Genomic DNA, 22,592 nt, shown 5'->3' on the forward strand with positions numbered 1-22,592 from the left:
CTAAAATAAATAAGTAATCAAATGCATGCAATTTTAAATGATTAAAATCTTAACACTGTATGAAGTGCTCGATGTTTCATTTGGAAAGTTTTGAGTAGGTTTAATAGTCCTACATAGGGAATAAAGTGTTCAGGCCTTATTTACTTTAATGACTTCTGAAAAGGCCTTTAAAAAACACTTACATTGAAAATCATATGGAAAGGAGCATATAGTAGTTTTATGACACTATTGCATGGCTTTTGAAATCATATAGTGATTTTCCATTTTAAACAGTTTTAAAAAGCAAATTTGTTAAGCTCCTATAATATAGTAGAATCACATTAGTAAAGAGAGAATATGTAGGTTTATTTATGGATAACTAAATATAAAAATGAAAGGAGTGGCTTCACCTTTGTAAAGTAAATTAATTAAATTCATAGTTTGGATTATAGTTCATTTTTGACACACTATTTCAGTTGTACTAAGTCATTACTTGACAATTTATTTTTATCACTTGTTCTCACTAATCACTTTGACACAAAATATATGCAAAAAAATATTGAAATTATTTAAAATTTTTTTATATGTGTTAGGCTATACTTATTATTAGTTTTGTGCTATTGAGAGATTTTGATATATTTTATTGGTATTTGGTTTGACTTTTTTGTTGTTGTTTTGATTTTCATATATTAAATGAAGTAACTTGCTTTTCTAAGTCCTGTTTAGAGTTTATAGGGCTCATAGCTATGATGTGAGTAATTCAACAATTTTCCCCCTTACACATTCTTTTTACTGAAATGTCTTTCTGTAAATCTCTAACCAGAGGAAAAATTAGGTAACTACAGACTTTCTTTCTTTTGTTTATATCAGAGGGATGCGTGAGCAAAATAAATACCACTTTTGTCATATATCTTTTTCTTTGTATTTTTAATGCAAATATTTCATGTCTTATTTATTTTAATATTTGATTCAGTGAAAATCATTAAACTTCACATAGTGATAATTTTGGATTTTGCAATGTAATGGAATTTTACTTATGGCAGTGAATTCACAAGTAAAGTATGTATCTTCTCAAGATTCCCTCTGCCTTAGTAATAAAGTATTTGAATGTGAAGGGTGCTAAGAGAAAATTTGCCTCCAGTACTTATGCTAAAGCTAAGAACTATAAAACTGAATTGACTTGATCAAATTCACAGAGCAGATGAGTGATAGAAATTGAAGGAAGTGGAAAGGAATGCAAATGGAGTGCCTTCCATGGGTTGGGCCCCATGCTATCACCTTAGAAGTATTAGCTCCTTCAATCTCCTAATATCCTTGTAAAATAGCTTCTTTTCATTTTGTAGGTTGTGGAAGCTGGGACTCCAATAGAATAAGATGACTATGAGAAATATATATTGTCTTACTGGTGTAAACTGTTGAAAGAAGCTTAAGAACACAGACGAAGATAGACAATAAACTTTTATGCAAAAAGCTAATCACCTATACTGCTCACCTTAACATTACTGTATTTATTAGTGGTTGGATAAGCACTGCCACTGTTTATATTAGCAAAAACTGCTTTCTAGATTAATCTGCTGGGGAAGGTTTCTCTGTTTATAAGATTCCATATATCTTTAACCTTCAAAAACCAATAGTTTGGCCTCATTTTCTGCCTTGCTTTAAGAAGAGCAATCTTTTACTAGGTCTGTGGAAATCCCCAGAGAAGGTTGCCAGATGCCAAACATCACTGCCCCCTTGGTCAGCTCTTTGGCTCCAGACTCCTTATTAACTCCCACCTCTACCTTCCAAGGTAACTTGGTAATAAACATATTTTCTATTTATAACACTGAATGCTAATAAAATTCTTTGAATGATTTAATTGTGTGCCTTAAAGTCTATGGACATAATTCCTGCATATTGTTGCTTAAGATACCTGCAAAATGGAGCTATTTTTTTAGAAATAGTTCAGAAAAACAGTTCAAATACTCAAGTACACTGAGAAATGTAACCTCTTTGGCAGGACTGCTCCCTGTTGCTGAATGTTTGGCATTGTGTTATCAAATCCTGTCATTCTCCCATTCTTAAAAAAAAAAAAAAAAAAATCACTCAAACATCACATAAAACAATCTGACAAATTCAAGTGATGTATTTTATAAAAATAAATCTGTTTCCACAATCAATTATTTGAAAGGTCACTTTAAAAAACAATTTTTGCTTTCACTAACATTTTAAAGTATTTCTCTTTTGTTAGGGAAAGCAAAGACAGAATGCCATATTCTGTAGACTTAAGTAAATAAATGGAATTTCATGGTATATGACTTAAAGTCAGTCCTATCTAATTTAGTGGATTTTTCTTATGCATGTAACATTCGACTTTATAACAATAGAATTTTCTGTTTTTTCAATCCAAATTTTTAGCAAAATAATACATATCAAATTCAAATTATTTTTCTTTGAAATAATTAGGAAAAAATGGAGGAAGTTTGCTAAATAAAATACAGGATGTTCAGTTAAATGTGAATTTCAAATAAACTTTTTTATTTTTTTTATTTTTTATTTTTTTTTTTTTCAAATAAACTTTTTTAAAAATATAAGTGTGTCCCATGCAATATTTGGGACATGCTTATGGTGAAAAAAAAAAAAAACATTGTCTGAAGTGCAAATTAAACTGGGTATTCTGTGTTTATATTTGCTCAATCTGGGGATAAACAGGTGGTACATTAAAAAAAATCGAGGTATTATCAATAAGCTTTGGGAAGTGTATTTGGAACTTGAATTAGAATTCTAATTTTATTAACTGTAAAGTGAGGAAGAGACTTACTATGCCTTCTTAGAGGAAGTCACTACACTCCATGGTTGGGGTCAAGATAGCTTGAATGTTATCGATGAAAAAGACACACAGAGATTGAAGATCTTGCCTAACCTAGCAAGTGACACAGCTAAGACCACTCTTGGTGACTATCCTTGGTTTGTCTCCAAAGACCATCCATCCTCCACCCATTTCTCTAAATACTTCATCCTTGAGAAGATCATTGCCACTTACTAGACAGTTGTTCATCTGCAAAGTTCTTCATCTGCCAAATGTGCATGCTAAGGTCAATCTTTCAGTGTTGTTGCAAAGGCTTGCTACAACCTATTTATAGCATAATATAAATGATAGGCACTTAATGCAAATATTTATTTTTCTTGTTAAGCATTTAAGTTTCTTAGAATCTCTGGGATCATGACGGAATTCAGAAAAGAGGATGTGGGATTAAGAAACTGAGAGGCCAAGGAGATTATTTTGAAGCATTTATTTGGAAAAGCATTGAGTCATCAGTTAAAGGGAAAGAAACAAAGGAGAAATGCTTTCTTATGTCGATGTATTATTCACAACCAAGTAAAACACATTTTCAAATACTGCATGGAAACTTGTAGAGATGGAGATCCTGAAATGTCTTGAGTGAGGAAGGGAGATAGAGAAGTTATGTTAATAGGCCTAATGTTACTGATTTTGGTTGTGTATATTCATATTTGTACTGATGTTATCTGTATTTACTGTGCTGTGGTCATTATGCTATTTTATGTATTTATTAGGGCTCTCAAAACTTTATTCCTGATTTTACTAAATCTTTCTTTTACTTCCCTGTAATAATAATAAGAGTAGGAGCTAACATGATATGGGAGATTCTGTGCAAGTTCTTGACCTGTACTAGTTCAAGAAATAGTCAAGACATCTCCATAGGAATGTATTGGTCATGATTATATTTTCCCAATTTCAGATGTGAGTAAACTGAAGATCAGTGGGCTCACTAAAATGTTCAAGGTCACACAACCTTGAACCAAGGGGAAGAGCCAAGTTAGAACCCAGGAACACTTTTATTTACTATGTTGTGCCAGTTGACTTCTAATAATGTCTTAAATCCATTAATCATTCTGATTGGTCAGTACCCGTGTCAAATCAATGCTGAAAAATTTTAACTATCAACCCTGGGTTTAGGTGTAATTTTTTTTTTCCCTATGCATCTTCAAAGTATTAGAGTCTTTCCAATTTTAGGGTTTGCTTTAGTTTTCTGCCTTATTTTCTAAATAAGTATTTTGATGGCCTTTGTGATCTTAATTTTAATTTACTTTAACTTAAATTTTTCTGCCTTATTTTCTAAATAAGCATTTTGATGGCCTTTGTGATCTTAATTTTAATTTACTTTAACTTAAATTTTGTTTTTATTTCATTGTAAAGCCTTTTATTGTAAAGCTTTCTGACTGGAAATTTTCTGGAAGTCCCGAGGCAACTTTGACTTGTATTACTTGGGGGGACTAATTAGCAGCATTCTGAAAAGGGACACAGAAAGGTCTTCATTCTGGGGTGGTATCTTTAGAATACAAACTAACAAAAGGGAGCTGCATATGGTGCAAGCTTCTGAGCCACCCAGATGTAGGTCATGTTCTGACCATGACATCATCAGTGTGTGCTTTAGATGCAGCTGCTTAGCTTGGCTCTACTATGGGTTCTTCATCTGAAAAGTGAGTATGATAAGGCCAATCTTGTAACGTTGTATTAAATCCTTACTAAAACATATTTATAGCACAACATAAATGGTGAGCACTTGATATATGGTAGTTATTTTTATTCATACGCTCAGAGCCAAGTCCATTGACTTCATTTTCCATAGAGATAAGGAAATGAGGTTTTTGACAATGTTTTTCCCTACCATAGAATTAGTTGACAAGATGGTCATTAATGGGTCCCCTCATCTGTCTTGACAAATGTTACGTAGTTCTTGGACAATAAGGACTAGTTACACAAATCTGCTTCTTGTGTTTTCCACTTTAAAATGCCATTTATACTTTTTGTTTTCTTTTGCTTTTCAATGATGAGATGAGTTATTTTACAAAATTTTCTGACCATTAATTTGGTCACCGAAATTAAAATAAATGGTAGTTCCAGCCTAAGATTTCTAGCCAAGCTCCAATATTCAACACTGCTGCTCTCCAATTTTCACTGCTCATAAGCTATACTGAGTATATCCAAGATTGTGATGTTTGGGAAAAATAGTGTTTTCATTTAAGGTATCAGATGTATTTGCTGCGTAGACCATTGTGAACATCAGGAAGTTTTAGATCATTTGACCACACATGTGAACTGAATAATGTGCTGGAAAAAAAAATCCTCTCAGCATTTGAAACTATTGACCAGTTTGCTGATGCAGATTAAAAATATACAGTGAGAAATCCTATTCCAAATATATTTTTAGTTTTTTTGTATAATAGAGCAAGGGATAAGCAAAATAAATAAATAAATAAATACATACATACATACATACATACAAACAAGCAAAAACACCATAAAAGCCTAAATAGATATCTTAATAATATTTATGAGAATTTCTGAGGAAGATAAATGGGAAAAAACATGAAAATAGGTTATTTTGCCTCTTCATACAACTTTGAGAGGTCACTAAAATAATCCTATCACAGTCCATGTAACTGGTATAATTTTATTGACTTAAACTGGAAATTCAAAGATTATTATTATAATGGGCTTATAATAGACATCACTTTGTACTTTTCTCAGAAATTTGTCACTTTCCAAATGCCATGACACATTAAACTCAGCACACTGGCTGTGTTTTATACTTTGCTTTTCTGACAAGCTACCTAGAATGCTCTATGTTTGCTATCTTCATGCTATGTTACCAATTTCTTATTGATAGATTAAATGAGACTTTCCCTAGTGAACCTGTCATTTTAAATAGTTTGTTTTGCTATCTGTTTGGTTATTATTCCCTTGATGATTTCTCACTACCAAAGCCTATACTGAACGTGACTTTTTATACAGACCTCAAGGTGGTTGCTAACCTACCTCTTGTGTCCCCATGCCCAACAGCCACAGGAGTTGTTTTATAGGTTGCCAACAATCTTTTTGCCTTTGCATAACAACTGACCCTCATTGGGCCTGTGAATTTTTAAATCTATACTTTAGGGTACTAGAAATGGCTAATAAACAGGTTTAGAGTTACCAATTTAATAGAGCCATGAAACCGTAAGTTTAGAGATAATATTAAGGCATCAGTTCCAGGGGTTTTGTTATTTGTTTATTGGTGGGTACCCATAACCATGATTTTTATTAGTTTGCATTAAAAATATTCATCTTCTGGGGTGCCTGGGTGGCTCTAATCTGCTAAGCATCTACTTTTGGCTCAAGTTATGATTCCAGGATCCTGGGATCGAGCTCCTATCATAGGGTTCCCTGCTCAGCTGGGAGCCTGCTTCTCCCTCTCCCTCCACCTGCAGTTCTCCTTGCTTGTGCTCTCTCTCTCTCTCTCTCTCTGTCAAATAAATAAGTAAATAAATAAATAAATAAATAAAATCTTTAAAAAATTATATTCATAGTTCAGTCCAAAGCTAGACTTTCCAGGTGAGCTAGATGTTGGATTCCAACTCAGCATCTATTTCCAAGACCTAGAAAGTTAGCATTTACATTTGCCAGGTACCTGTGCAGCTAAGGGTTTAGAAGCAAACTCCATTCTTTACCTAGATTTAGGGCATGTTTCTGATTCCAGGTCCTAGATCCCTGGATTGGTTACCATGATAGAATGTTATTGAACACACTGAACATGTTGTCCAGCGGTGGCCAGACTGTGGTAAGTGGTTGCTCCATGGAGAGTCCATTCTATGCTCTGAGAGTCATTTCTGGGAGCCGTGAGTGGGGCAAATACTCCAGCCCTTTGAAAGATTTGTAAGTACCCAAGTTACTTTATTGCATACATCTGCTTAAAATACATAGGGTGGCTTGTTTTTCACCACTAAGCCTGAAATAATTCAAATGAACTGCCTTTTCACCCATTCTTTTATGTGCCTGATTTGCCAAACAATTATAAGTAGGTAGATAACATTGTTAAATAGCTAAAGCCTTAGAAAATGAGAGGTCACCCATTAATATTTATTATACCTGTGTGTACTACCATAATCCAGTTTGTGTTTTGCACTGTAAATCCAAAAATGTGTTATATTATTTCTGTCAACTGAGGTTGCCAACGTAAAGCCAATATAAGCTGGTTTTACAGGAGTTTACCTATAATCTTTAACAGCTGGGCTTGAAAATAATTCAGGTTTTAAAGTTGGAAATAACTTCTATTTTACTAGGTAAAGAAATAAAAATCTGAGAGGAAGGATTAGGTGATGTAATTTCTTCTGTTTGATACTTAAATTCCAAAAGAATCTATATTTGAGAAATATAAAAATATCGCTGCGTTGCACTTTTCTAGGACTTTGAGAAGTGTGGGTGACAGAGTGCATTTTATGAACATTTTTTATGCCTTGTAAAAATAACATTACATATATATGCTTAATTCTCTATAACAATGAACTTACTTTCTCTCTGCTTTTTATATTCCTTTATGGTTTACTACTTTAGGCATTAAATCAAGAATCTAATATGTTGAGGGAAAAGAGTTTCATATCAAAAGCTTCTTTCTTCGAGCAAATATTTGGTGGATTCCCACATGTCTACTGAAATAAAAACTAGCGAATACTATGTATGTGTATCACAATATTCTTTTCAAGACTTTGGCAGTAGAATTATTTAAGTATGTCATGCTATTTTGAAGCCAACTATGGGGTTTATGGGGGGGAAGGGAACATATCTATAAATTATTGCTTGCAAGGTTAAGACGTTTTGGGGTTTAAGATCCAGCAGTACTAATTAAAATATTGTGGTTTTCAGCCTAAGTGGTGAGTTGCACTTGATTTAGTCTGCATTGAAGTGAAAGGAACATCATCACTCAACTCATCCAATGAAGTTGAGCTATTATGACATAGATTTGATGTTTTAAAACATCTTAATGCAGTTAATTGCAGTTGACATGTAATCTGCAAGCGCATTGTGCAATAGGCTTATTCTTATGGGATGGGATCTGCACAGGGCATGGCGAGGTTGGCTTAGCCTGTGCGGTTAAACACTTGGACTCTGCAGACCCAGTTATCTGGGTACAAATTCTAACTCCATGAAATACAGACTCCATGATCTGGGGCACATATCATTGAACTTAAAGGTTACTTTATGTATGTATGTATGTATGTATGTATGTATGTAAAATGAAGATTATGTTTGTATTTATTTCATGTGATCACTAAAAGGGTCAAATTGAATGATTTATATTAGTGCAAATTCTCTCAGATAAGGAATACTGCAGTGTCAGTCAATTCCAAAGGTAAGAAAAAGAATAATTATGCCAATATATAGACTGATTCAAATGACAACTTGCTGAAAAATATTAGATATAGAATACTAAAATCTAGGTTTACTGTTAATTAAGGTATGATACTGTCCTTTAGAATGCTGCTTCCCCTCAGGGTAGCTTTGCTAGTAGGCAGTGGGCCTGGCTGCTGGGTGCTGGCCCCTTCGGTACTCTAGGACCCTCTCACATGCTCTAGATGGAGCGAACACACTACCCGCAGCATGAACACACCTTGCTGCCTACACACTCCTGCCCTCCATTTGAGATGACCATGTTAGGGTTCTGTCAGGGTATGGCAGCAGAGATGCTGGAAAAGGAATTCAAGTAGATGCTAGGAATAAGGTCAGCAAGGAGGCTTGCACTTCCTTGTGCCAGTGGGCTCCCTCACCTGTGTGCATGGTTATTTCAAATGGAGGATGGAATATGTAGATGGCAAGGTGTGTTCATGCTGTGGGTGTGTGCCAGTGGGGATTTATGATGTAGGGCTCTGCTTGGTTAACCTGTGACTTAGCCATCAGGCTTGGAATCTCTGCCTCTGACCTCACATTTCAGAATGAGAATAAGTTTTCAACATGAACAGCGACCCCTTAGATGTGGTACTTTTATGCAGGAGATAATCTGAACACCTGTATGTGGGACTGCTGACCAGAATCTCATTATTTACTCAAAAAACTAGTTATGCTTGTTGAACTAGAAGGACCAGTTGATGGTCCAGTAGTTTTACGTTAACAGAAGTGAATTGTATTGATTGTGAATTCATACTTCCATCCAAAAAGTGTATTTACACTAATAAAAGATGATGATAATGATGAAGAATTTCTTTATACAAGGAGCTAATGTTGCACACTTGACCTCCAGAACTGTTTCCAAATGAGAATGATGACATTAGTATCAGTTCTCCATCTTCTTCCCAAGCTTGCTCCACTATCAACTTGAGAGACATCAAAATCCATTGCTTTTCTTTATTTCAAAATTTTGTAAGCTCCTGCCATCATTTACATTCCCCTATAGGCAGGACTGCAGACTATATTTTGTCATCTCATACAACTCCTTTACCCAATTATTTGAATGATGAGCTCTGTTTGGAATTTAAAAACACTAAGTCCACTATTTTCTTTAGATTTCTGCTCAAATGTCACTTCTTTAGCTTTTTTTCTTTTTTCTTTTTCTTTTTTTCTTTTTTTTTCTTTTCTTTTATTTTTTTATTTTTTTTGTTTACTCTGCTACCTAATGTAATAGCTCTCACCCACAGGACTTCCTGTCCCTTATATCCATCTGTAATTTTCTTTAAAAGATTGATGGCGCTGTGTCATTATATATCTTGTTTGCTTTGTGCTTCCTCTTACTGAAAGTATGAAGCCACTAAGAACAGACACTTGCTCTTTGCTGTTTAAAGTGGTGCATTCCCCATATTCTCAGTGTCACCTACCCATAGTAGGTGCTAAATAAATATTTTCAAGTAATGAATGATACTGCTTTGGCTGCACAGCACAGTCAGACACTCAGGGAGTGGGGAGGAAGGGATAGATAATATGAAGAATGAAACTTAGGGAAAACTAAACAAAGAGAGAAGACAAACTCCTTAAATTTTCTCCAGGAAACAGCCTTACATAAAAAGGACTAAGTCCAAAGGAAATTGAGAGACTTCCTTTATATTTTGTTGTTAATATCGAAGGAACCTGTCATTAAGTTTGGCAGCAAAAAAAGGTGGTGGATACCAAAGATGGACACAGTATAATCTGTGTTTTAGTTGGAAATCAGGGATGTGCATCCACTATGATGGGAAGGAAGTAGAAACAGGTCCTCTACTGGGAAGGTGGCTGGGAGGAAATTAGCTGAGGTTCAGGGTTCAACTCTGCCAGAGAACTGTTAGAGGACCAAGGGACATAGGTAGAAAACAGAAGAGGTCACAGATGGTTGCGGAGTAATAAGGACCCTGCAGGCTGATGCTCTCTTAGATACCCAGGAGTCAGTCTGGTCTACTTTTGCTCAGTCAGTTAAATGTCTGACTCTTGATTTTTGGCTCAGGTCACAATCTCAAGATCATAATAGGATCGAGCTCCGCATCAGGTTCCCTGCTCATCGAGGAGTCTGACAGACTCTCTCTCTCTCTCTGCTCCTCCCCCATGTTCTACCTCTTTCTAAGATGAACAAATCTTTAAAAAACAATGGAAATGGCAAATCCCCTCCAACAATGCACTCCCATTTCCCACCTCTTGCTCTCTACTGCTCTTAAAAGAACTTACTTTTGCCCCCATCAAAGCCTTCAGTATTTTATCCACTCCTTTCTCTCAGTCCATGCAAAATCAGCTCCTGATGCAAAAGCACTATATTAATAAACCTTCTTGAAGCCCTTTAAACGAATTTCATAGTGTGTGTTTTTATCATAACCTTCTTAGATGTCCTCACTCCTGTTTCTTGTATACAGCAGAGACAATAGTAACATTACTGAGATGGTTCAACAGTCCCACCATTCCAATTCTTTTTTTTTTTTTTTTTTTTTTTTCCTGTTCAGAGTCATCTGGGTTCTCATTGTGGAGAAATTATCCTTAGAACAAATTCCAAATTTGTTGGAATTTGGCAAGCCCTCTATACCACCCAGCCCCACTCAGCAACTTGTGACCGTCTACAAATAAGATAAACAAGAAAGAGAAGCCTCCCTTCACTCTGCTTCAGAATTTGTCCATATCTTCTCCTTGGTGTCTTGGGAAGTAGTATCTCTTCTTTTCCTTTATTTATCTTCCTAATCCACCCACTTCTACTTCTAATCATCATTGGACGCTTACAGGCTTCATCATCTTCTCTCTTTCCTCACAAAGTCCGAGAGTATAGACTCTGTTTCACCTCATTTTCAATTAATACATTCACTAGGACTACATTTTTTTTTTCCTGAGATTTTTGCTCCTATATTGTCAATTTCCTTTTCTAGTTCATCTTGTTCTTTCTTCAGGGCATGTGTAGAGTGATAGTTCACCATCTAGCCTGAAGACAAAAAGCTACTGCTAGCTACTACTGAAAGTGAAACTTCCTGTGCTAGCCCCCTGGTTGCAAGGGTCTTGGACAAGGCCTGGAAATAGATATTTTTAACAAGTACCACTGCCCCAAATAGTTATTGGCAAGTTTACGGCGAAAAAAAGATATAGAGGATCTATTTTTGATGTTTTTTTGTTTTGTTTTGTTTTTTGCTTTTGTGTTGAAAGTCTTTTCAAATTTCTTGGCTTTATTTAATAATTCTAAGCAAATGGCACTCAAATATTTATTGTAAATCTATTTTTTGGTCTCCTCATAGTTCAGTTATTGCTAGAAATCTGGGGTTTATTATACACATAAAAATCTGTTTACTTTTTTTTTATTTAATAAACTTTTTCTTTTTAGAACACATGTAGGTTTGCAGAAAAAATTGAACAGACTATTTAGAGACTTCTCATATAACTCAATCCCCAACAGTTCCCCTATAATATCTTGCATTATTTGGTATATTTGGATTATTTAATGAGCCAATATTGATACATTATATATTTATTTGTTTTAAAGATTTTATTTATTTACTCATGAGACATACACACACACACACACACACACACACAGAGAGAGAGAGAGAGAGAGAGAGGCAGAGACACAGGCAGAGGGAGAAGCAAGCTCCATTCAAGGAGCCTGATGTGGGACTCAATCCTGGGACTCCAGGACCACGCCCTGGGCCAAAGGCCGGTGCTAAACCACTGAGCCACCAGAGATCCCCATATTGATACATTATTAACTAAAGTCCAGTGACCATAGTTTGTATTAAAGTTAACTCTGTATGTTTCATAGTTCAGTGGATATTGACAAATGCATGTCATATAACCACCATTACAGTATCATACAGCATAGTTTCACTATCCTCAAAATCTGTGCTTTGCCTGCATATTCTTTCTTCCTTTTCCCTAGAGCCTGGGAAACCACTGTTCTTTTAATGATCTCTTTATCTTTGCCTTTTCTGGAATACTACACAATTGGAATCATAGAATATCTTTTAGTACGGCCTTTCTCATTTAGCAATATGCATTTAAGTTTATTTCATGCTGTTTCATGGCTTGATAGCTTCTTTATTTTTATCACTGAATGATATTTCATTGTATGGGTATACCAAAGTTAGTTTATTCAATCACCTATGAAAGACATCTTGGTTGCTCCCAGTTTGGGGACAATCGTGAATAGAGTGGCTATAAATATTTGTGTGCAGGTTTTTGTGTTGATGTAAAATTTTCAATTCAATGGGATGAAGACACAGAAACACAGATTTTGGATAGTGTAGTAAGACTGTGTTTTGCCTGCTAAGAATTGTCTTCCAAAATGGCTGTATCATTTTGAATTACCACTGGCAATAAATGAGAGTTCTTATTGCTCTGCATCCTTGCCTGGATTTGATACCGTCAGCCTGTGAAAATTTTAGTCTTTCTAATTAAGATATAGTGGCATATCACTACATCTGCAATTTTGTAATGACAAATGATGTTGATTTACGTAGTATAGAACTGTTGATTTACTTAGTAGCAGACTAAAAATAACAAGATCTAAGTTCTGTTTTGAATTTGGTTGTAGAATGGTGTTCTTTTAACCTGTAATTTCCTAAATACATATCTTATCAAGCATCATTTCATATGCTTATTTGCCACCTGTATATTTATTATTATTATTAATAATATATAAATTTATATTTATTTATTTATTTAGATATATAAATATATTTATATATTTAAAAAAATATATATATATTCTTTGGTGAGGTGTCCAGATCTTATGCTAGGTTGTTTGTTTTCTTATTATTGAATATTAAGAGTTCTTTGTATATATTGGATACTAGTCTTTTTCAAATATGTTTTGCAACTATCTTCTCCCAGTACATGACTAGTCTTTCCATTCTCTTTAAAAAAAATCTGCTTATCTTTCAATCCCCTATCTTGTACCTACTAAATTGTTATCTCCTTATTCTAGCAATGAATAGATTGACTGCTCTGGCTCCAGACAAATAAAATGGATCATTATTATCTTTTCATGCCCGCAGGCTCACACATCTCTACCCTTTGACCATTCTGTTTTTTTTTTTTTTCTTAAACATTAAAAAACATTCTACTAAAAATGACTATTCTACTCTTCCAATTATTTAGACCAAAAACTAGGAGTTAGCCTTCACTTCTCTTTCTCTCATACTTCCCATCAAATCCATTAATATATTGCATTGGTTTCATTTTCAAAACATATTCAGAATCCAACCAATTCTCAGCACCTCTATTACTATCCTCCTGGTCTAAGCCATGATTACCTACGTCCTGAATTATTACAATAGTGTCTTAACTAGTCTCTGCTTCTTCCCCTGTTTTTGGAGTGTGCATTCTATCCTGAGCAGAGCAACAGAATTGACTTAAAAGGAAAAAGCTGCCCTGAAGACTTCACTGAAAATTCCACCTCCTTTCTCTGTCATTCTTTTTCTGCTTTTTGTTATTCATAGCACTTACTATCCTATGACCAATTATACATTTTATTTATATATTTTGTTTATTTTCTGGTCTTTTCAATACAAATTTCATCTCCATTACAATAGGGATTTTGTGTGCTTTTTTAGTGCTGTTGACAGAATGTCTATAACTTTGCCTAGCACTGGGTAGATGTTCAATAACATAGACAGATAAATATATTGCCTTTTAAAGGGTTTTATAGCTATTTGAAGACATGCATATTCTTTTGTTTTAGATCCCAACTAGCAGTGTCTGTGTCTGAGTGTTTGGAATCTCCACGCCTTTCCAAAACTGCATCTTATATATAACTAGATGTTCAATAAACACTTGTCAAATGAAAAGAATGAATGCACCTATAAAATGCCATTCTATACCAAATTCAAAGCAGGATTTAAATTGTATTGTCAAAAAAAAAAATAAAAAAAAAATAAATAAAAAAAAATAAATAAATTGTATTGTCATTACTGTGATATCTCAGATATTTCTCTATATTGAGTAAGTCAATGTTTGGCATATATATATATATATATATATATATATATATATATATATATCTTTAACATGAACAGGCTATTAAACTTTGGTTTATCTTTTATATGATTATATAGTTGGGAAGGCATGCTTTAGAAATACTGCCTTAAAACTGCTTAAAGAAGAGAAATTTTGGGTGCCTGAGTGATTTGGTTAAACATCCAACTCTTAAGTTTGTTTCAGGTTATAATCTCAGGGTTGTGAGATCAAGCCCCATGTTGGGCTCCATGCAGGCATGGAGTCTGCTTGACAGTATCTCTACCTTTAGTCCACCCCCTCTTAAAAAAAAAAAAAAGGAAGAGAAATTTTACACTCAAATGTCCTATCTTCAAGCATTTGTTTTTGAAACATTTTATTTATTTATTTGAGAGAGAGAGACAGCTAGAGAGAGCACAAGCAGGGAGGAGAGGGATAAGCAGAGCTCAAATACAGGACCCCAGGATCATGACCTGAGCCGAAGGCAAATGCTTAACCAAGTGAGGCACCCAGGCACCCCAGCATTTTTAAGTTAAAATAGAGTACAAAATATAACAAAGTAGTATATAAAATATAATTTAAAATAACATATAAAACAATGAGTGACATACATTCCATGAATAAAAATTGATTTTATGAGTCTATTTAAGATTTCTGTTCAGGTGAAAATTATATATACACATGTTTATATGTACCTACACACATATATATACACATATGCATATGTATACATACATGTCTATGTTTCTTGATTTGTATCACTATTTCTAGTTGTATACATAGATATAGCTAGAGAAGTTATACCCATTTTCCAAAATCTTTGATGGAATTTCTTTGTGTCCCCTGCAGAATCCTATGTGACTTATTTCTTTTTTACTTTAAACCAAATTCTTATTTAACTAAAGAGCTATGCAGATACATGCTTTTAAAAAAAAATAGACAAATGTTATACAGTCTTTGTTTTCATCACATTGACTTTTGTTTTGTAGAGCTTACCAGGACAAGCTTTCTCCTTCAAAGGTTTTCTCCAGCAATGATCATATCCTTTATCTGAAAGTTTTCCTCCATGTTTTATTGTTTGTTAATGAGACTTGACTCATTCAAAGGGAAGAGTTTATTTACTCTATCGTTTTAACTGAGTATCTCTACCTACCCAGGAGTCTGGAAGAGTGTGAGTCTACTTAATGTATTTATACTTTTGTTTATAGCTGAAACTTACATTGGGTGGTCCTTTCAAAGTTCAACAATAGTAGCACAGCCACATCACAAACACATTCTGCACATGCAGAACAGCAGAATATAATAATAGGATTCTACTGCCAGCATGTGTTAAATAAGAGTTAATTCTGTGTTAAATAAGAACCCTCTAAGATGGGGAGGAGACACATTACAAATCCCCAGAATATAAACTGTAAAATTACTCCACATTCTTGCCAAATTTTATAACAATCTCATCAAATTTGGGTGGCCTGCATTTCATGGTATGGCTGATATGTGAATCGGGTAGGCATAGTTGTGTAGATCAACATAGTGATCAAAATGTCAACAATCTTGACATTCCAGCCTCTCATGCTATTTTCAAAGTTATGGGAATCCTTTTCACTATTCTCACTCTTTTTCCACAGATGATGTAGAAGGCTCAAAGAGCCATCAATTGTTACTGGAGTATACTGGCTGCCATTGAAGGAGCTTCTCTGTGTATCTGCTACATGGTCTTTTGATTTTGCCACTGCCTTTACATCCCTCTTACTCTGGCAAGGAGTTTAGCTTAGTCAAGAAAAAATAACATATTGTACACAGGGCCGAACAGCTTGGATGTGAATCTCAAAAACTCCTGAACTTACTAAGTGTGTAATCTTGGGAAGCTATTTGACTACTCTACCTTAGTTTTGTAACCTCCTTGGGGGTTAAAGAAGATTCATGGAGCTGGTTTTGTAAAGACTAGAGTATTGACTGCCATAAGTGCTACCTGAGGATTTATGATTTTTATTTTGGGGAAAGATGTATAGAATGGGGCAGATGGAAAGCCTACTGGGAGAAGTGGCTATGAAGGCTGTACACCGCACACCTTCCAGGCCTCCCCACCATAGACCAAGCATGACAGCAAACTGAGGGTTGTCCACACACAACTCCTGGGTTCTGCAGTGTAAGGACATCAGCTGCATGTAAGCTGTTTCAAAAGTGTTTTGGGTCATCAATTACGTATAGTCAGAAGGACAAAAATGGAGAAAATAATTTAAATGAGACGTAACAAAAATGATAAAAGAAAATACTTCCATTGTTGTGGAAAAACACAAGAGGGACTGTATAAATATATCCACAGTGTTAGTTGTTCAAATCCTCTGTCCCCTCATTTTTAAAGGGAAAGGGGCAAAAAAGAAAAAAAAAAAAAAAAACAAGCAGCTGTTATGTTGAGAAAGGCACCCATGTTTTCCAATAGCTCATGTCTTTCTGAAACTCTGTACATGATTTATGTAAAAGATAAAGCATAAACTGCAGTTAGGTGAATTCAAATTGCCCTAGGAATTTCTGCCAAGCAAAGCAGTAAGGAAATTCCATAATTCCTCAATGTCCTGGCTTCATTCCATTTGAATATAATGAAAAACAACAGATAGCCTTCACTCTTAGAAGATGACCACTTGGACATAAGTTGCCTTAATTGTTTAAAATAGGGGTAGCTTTTGTGAACTTGAATATTCCAGTTGAATTTTCATTTAAATTACTGCAATTAGCAAATCTTAAAATGTATTCAGTGTTTCACTACTCTTACTATAATGTTGGCAAAATAACTGTGTTTCTTTCCCTTTTGGATACTACGAGTCACCATCCTATTAACAGGTTTTAATTAGTCCCTTAGTGGCTTCTCTTTACCCTGGATTTCCTCCATCCTACTGGCCCCAAAGAAGAGCCTGAAATAAGGGCTGGTACGCAGGTAATTTTTGTTGGCTTGTGACTGGGGAAAGTGAAAGGAGAGAAGGAGTCAAAGCCAAGCCAGGAAACATTCTTGAGTTGAACTGATACCACTGTATGCAACTGGGCTTGGATCCTGCCAGGTGCTTCTGAGGGGCTCTTTAGAATGTGCCTCAGAATTGTCCTCTCAAAATATTGTCCACTAGATTGCCCATTGCTCTTAGGGAAAATGAACTTGTGGACACCTGTTTCCATTTATCTAAGATTGCCACTCAGCACATTAGCTCTCCCATAAACGCAAGTTGCTCAAGGGCAAAGGTCCAAGGCATGTATTGCCCCTGAGAGGAAGTGCTGCCAGATTGCACTGGTGCAAAACTGGTGAGTACAGCAATGACTGGAAGAAAAAGGTGATCCATGTGGGTCAGGGTAGGACACAAGCGGTATCTAAGGCAGTCCACTCTCCAGTGAGGTAGCAGTAAAAATATTATAATGCTTGAGTCCTTCCATCTCAATCTCATGCTGATCAAATGTGCTTACTACACACAGTGACTCCAGCCATGCTGTGTATGCTGTTTTCATACTGGAGAGCTGCTGCTGCTTCTTCTTTCTTCTTCTTTGTCTTCATCTTCGTCTTCTTTTTCTCTTCTTCTTTTTGATAAGATTTTATTTACTTATTCATGAGAGAACATAGAAAGAGGCAGAAACATAGGTAGAGGGAGAAGCAGGCTTCCCCCGGGGAAGCTGATGGGGGACTCCATCCCAGGACCCCGGGATCACGACCTGAGGCAAAGGCAGGGGCTGAACCAGTGAGCCACCAAGGTGTGCCTGGAGACGTTCTACCATAAGAGGATGGTAGATTCACATGTATTGACTCTTCCATTATCTGATAACCTAATAAATGTTGTTTTATTGCTTTTTACAATCTTACAGAAATTCCTCTGGGATAGTTTTTGTTTGCCTCTGTCTTAAAAAAACAAACAAACTGAGATTCAATTAATTTTAATAACTTCTTAAAAATTCTTTTGTCACTCTGCCCTGCAATGGCAGTATACACTCCCACCCCTTTTTCGTTGTTGTCACACCAAATCACCTCCTACACAGTAGTGCTTCAGAAAAAGAAGGTTATGTTACAATACATCCTACAGAAGAAAAATACCATAGATTATAACAAAGATATTGTATTGCTCATGAGCGGCTCCCTGAATTTTACTCCTCTTGCCCTGGGCAATAGTTTCTCTTGTATTTCGGCTCCATCCATCTGTTTCTCTCTATGGAGAAATATCCAAATCTTGTAGATTTAAACAGTATAATTTTGCTTACTTTAATTCTCTTAAATATCTAGATTTATTTATTTATGTATGTATGTATGTATGTATGTATTATTATTATTATTTTTTACCAACTATCACTAGCTATAAGAAAAGCAAGCCTTTTCAAATATTCATCACAGAAAATATAATTTACAAAGCAACATTTCAGGGGAAAGCTTTTTCTTTTTTAAGATTGTATTTATTTATTCATGAGGGATACACAGAGACAAAAGCAGAGAGATAGGCAGAGGAAGAAGCAGGCTCTCTGCAGGGAGCCTGATGCAGGATAAGATCCCAAGACCCCCAGGATCACACCCTGAGCTAAAGGCAGATGCTCAGGACACCTGAGTGGCTCAGCAGTTGAGCGCCTGCCTTTGGCTCAGGGAGTGATCCTGGAATCCTAGGTTTGAGTCCCACGTCGTGCTCCTTGCATGGAGCCTGCTTCTCCTCTGCCTCTGTCTCTACCTCTGTGTGTGTGTGTGTGTGTGTTTCTCATGAATAAATAAATAAAATCTTTTTTAAAAAAATAAAGGCAGATGCAACCATTGAGCATTCAGGTGTCTCCAGGGGAAAGCTTTTTTATGATCCTATGAGAACCTGAAAATGAAATGCACTGAGAATGCTACATCCTGTTCCGCCAAGATTTTTTTCTGAGCTCAGTGATATCTTGGCTTCCCTGAAATCAGAGACCAAGGCATGTATTTGTGTGCCTCTATTTTTTTAGAATGCAATCCAAGGGGAGTGAAGATGAGGGCAAGGGACAGGGAAAGGACAAAAGGAGGAGATGCTACCTGCTGGCCACTGCTTGGGTTAGGGACAAATGTCTTGATCTATCAGAACTATCAGCCAAGAAATCATAAAGCATTCTGCTTCTCAGGATAGTCTGTGGTGGAATGGGGATTTTACAGACTGAGTGCATTCCCCCCAAATTCACATGTTGCAACTGTACTTCCCAACGTGATGGTATTAGGAGGTGGAGCCTTTAGGAGATAATTAGATGAGGTAATTAGGATCAGATGAGGTCCTGAGGGTGGAGTCCTCATGATGGGATTAGTGGCCTTAGAAAAGTCAAGAGAGAGCTGGCTTCCTCTTCCATGCTCTGCTCTGTGGGGACTCAAGGAGAAGTCAGCATTCCGTAACCAGGAAGAGAAGTCTCACCAGAACTCAACCATGCTGACATCCTGATGTTGGACTTCCAGCCTCCAGAACTGTGAAAAATAAAATTCTATTGTTTACAAGCCACCCAGTTTATGCTAATTCTGTTATGGCAGCCCAAATGGGAAAAGAGAGAGGAGGAAGATTAGCCTGTGGCTGTCTAGATCCAATTAGTCAGATTTGCCTTCTAGGTGTTCCTTCTCTAGCAATTGTGGCAGAAGGAGGAAGGGGGAAATGTCCATGGAGTAAGGTGCCATAGGCTTGTGCCCCAACCAAGTTATTAGTCACTCTGGCAAGGACTGGGTAAGCACCCTTAGGGTTGGGCTCCACTGCAGAGGCTTAGGAGAAATAAGTGGCTAAAAGGCAGAGAAATCTGAGTTGGTGCAGGCTGTGCAACAAGAGGCCTCTTGTTAGTAAATCATGATGTTACATAGCACTGTCTTATCTAAAACAAATCAAACCCATTTGTTTAGTTTAGTAAAATTTCCATTTCATGTAGGTATAATGATTATATCGGAACTATAAAAGTCCCCAAATCTTTGTTGTTTCAAAAAAAAATTCACCCCAATAATAAACACCTTATCCATGCCCCCCAAATATAACTTTATCCAAAGTCAACACATTGAAACTACCTATATGCCTTGTATACTTTGTAAACACAGTCTTTTGGAAAAAGTGCAATGATGATTTGAAAGCAAGTTGGAGGCATCTACAAGGAAGATTAGTGAGCTAGAAAGAAATGAGAGATCAAAATGTCTTTATTTCATTAATGAATGTGATTGCTGAAATGTAGTGTTAGGGATCTTACTTATATAACATTATTTAAAAGGCAAACAAATCTTTGAATAGATATGTGGAACAAATTTTGTTATTTGTAATACATAAAGAATTTCAATCCAAATGATAAAATCACTTAATGAAAAGTAGATGAAGACTATTTAAGTATATCTAATAATAATAACTAGCATTTATTGATCATTAAGTGTCAATTTATGTTCTAAGTATTTTATGTGTATTAAAGCTTCCAATCATCTCAACCCCATGAGGTAGATACAATATTTTCTTCCCCATATTATAGGGGGGAAAACAAAAACAAAAATATAAGCCTCAGATGCAAGGAGACTAATAATTTGCTGAAAGTCACAGAATAAGTTACTAGCAGAGCACGGATTTGAATCTAGGACATCTGGCTCTCAAGTTAAAGTCTATAATCAATACACTACACTGCCTGTCTGCAATTTTCCTTGTGATAATTTATAAAAGAAGATGCTAGAGATTGATAATTACCAAAAAATGTTTTACCCTTATAAATGTGGTAAAATAAGACAATGCTATTTCATGTTTATGAAATTGATATTTTTTGCATTATTGTGGCACGAGTAATATATGTAACATATAGTAAGATCCTTTAAAATACTCATACTCTATCAACTATTTACTTTTAGTGAGCATCATCAGAGATTGGGACAGACATTTATGCACTATGTTGATTTTCATACTATTATGGAAATATTTTGTAAACAATTTAAATGTCCAGACAGAAAAATGGTTAGATATACTTTTAGAGACCAAATTGTGTCATCAATAACAGCTAAGCTTTCAAAGAAAAGCTTAAGCAAGCTTAACTAACTTAAGTAAATATAATATTGAGATAAAATTATATGCATAGTATAAACCCTACTTAATTAAAAATGTATGTATGTTATTTGAATATTAATAATCCTTAGGACATTCTTTTACAGATTTTTTTTACAGATTTTATTTTGTACTTTTGTATTATTCTTGTTTTAAAATTATTGACATCACCAAACTATTTAATTTAAAATATGTTATTGACCTAGTCATTAGAAAAATCTAATATTTTAAAACAAACACAGAAAGGAAGTATTTAAAATGATAAATAATACCAGAGAAGCATAATCCAAAGGCTGATGTTATAATAGTATCTGAGAGCAAATTACTTTCTCTGCGGTAACTTTAAATAAATGGACTGTTTAAAAAATAATTCATCAGAATGTACACATGTAGGTGAATATTGCTCTTTTTAGAGCTACTCCTGGGAAAGAGTACATAATTAGTTTATCACGATTGCATTTTTATTTAAAGATGAATTTTCTTCAAAATTCCTTTGTTACAATGTAATCTCCCTGATGAGATCAAATAACTGGTCAGGCATGTTGTCAAAGTACCTGGTGTAGGATTAGACACGACTTATTAGGAATCATAATTGTTGAATTTAAAAAATGTAAAATAAAAGGAATCATAATTGAAATTGTAATATACTTATAATCATAATTCTAGTATTAGCATTAGTAATGGTAACTGTACTAATATTAATAACAGCTATTGTGATATCAACAGTAATAGTAATATAAGCAATCATAGCAACAGTTCTATGCTTTGACAATATGTTATGAAGATAAATGTCTCCTGACTTCCAAACATCCTGATTAGACATATTTAATACCAAGAAAAGTCCTCAGAATGCATAGTATCTCAGAAAACCATTTTACTTCAGAGCGAAGGAATATTGAGGGTAATTTGAAGGGTGCAAACAGGGGCTTTAGCCTGTTCTTTGTCTCTGTCACCCCTCGCTCTACCTGCTGACAGTTTTGACAGTTCCAATTTGTTTTGTCCATTGGGTTTTCCCTGCCTTTTCCTCAAACTTTGGAGTGAACATATCTAGGTTCACATTCTGCTGCTGGTAATTATGATCTATATGGCAATGGCCAATTTACTTATTATCCTGAGCCATGGTTTCTCCTCTGCAAAATGGGCACATCATGTTGACTACACATTGTGAGGATTGCATGGGATTAAATACAGGAGATCAGATACACACATTTTCTGGTTCATTTCTCCTACCTTTCCCTGCAATACTTCTACAAAGCCGTTGCTTTCAGAATAAAATCTATGCCCTCATTTCTAGTCTCATCTCTGTCCACTCCCTCCCTCTCTGATTCTCTTAATCTACTCATAGAAAACCTTGCTCTTCCTCTCCCACTCATCATACCTTTTTATCTGTCTCCATCTCTGAA

At 35.3% G+C, this 22,592-nt stretch overlaps 1 long non-coding RNA gene across 1 annotated transcript in view; it reads left to right on the plus strand.

The window, feature by feature from the left end:
• The first annotated feature begins 1,625 nt into the window (after nucleotides 1-1,625).
• LOC125754132 (uncharacterized) overlaps nucleotides 1,626-22,592 on the plus strand; it is a 134,250-nt gene continuing 113,283 nt past the window's right edge. The window contains exons 1-2 of the long non-coding RNA XR_007407597.1: nucleotides 1,626-1,768; nucleotides 6,501-6,581. This is a non-coding gene — a long non-coding RNA (uncharacterized LOC125754132). The remainder of the gene's footprint in view (nucleotides 1,769-6,500; nucleotides 6,582-22,592) is intronic.

Source organism: Canis lupus, chromosome 31 (genome assembly GCF_003254725.2).
Source record: "Canis lupus dingo isolate Sandy chromosome 31, ASM325472v2, whole genome shotgun sequence".
Classification (NCBI taxonomy): Eukaryota; Metazoa; Chordata; class Mammalia; order Carnivora; family Canidae; genus Canis; species Canis lupus.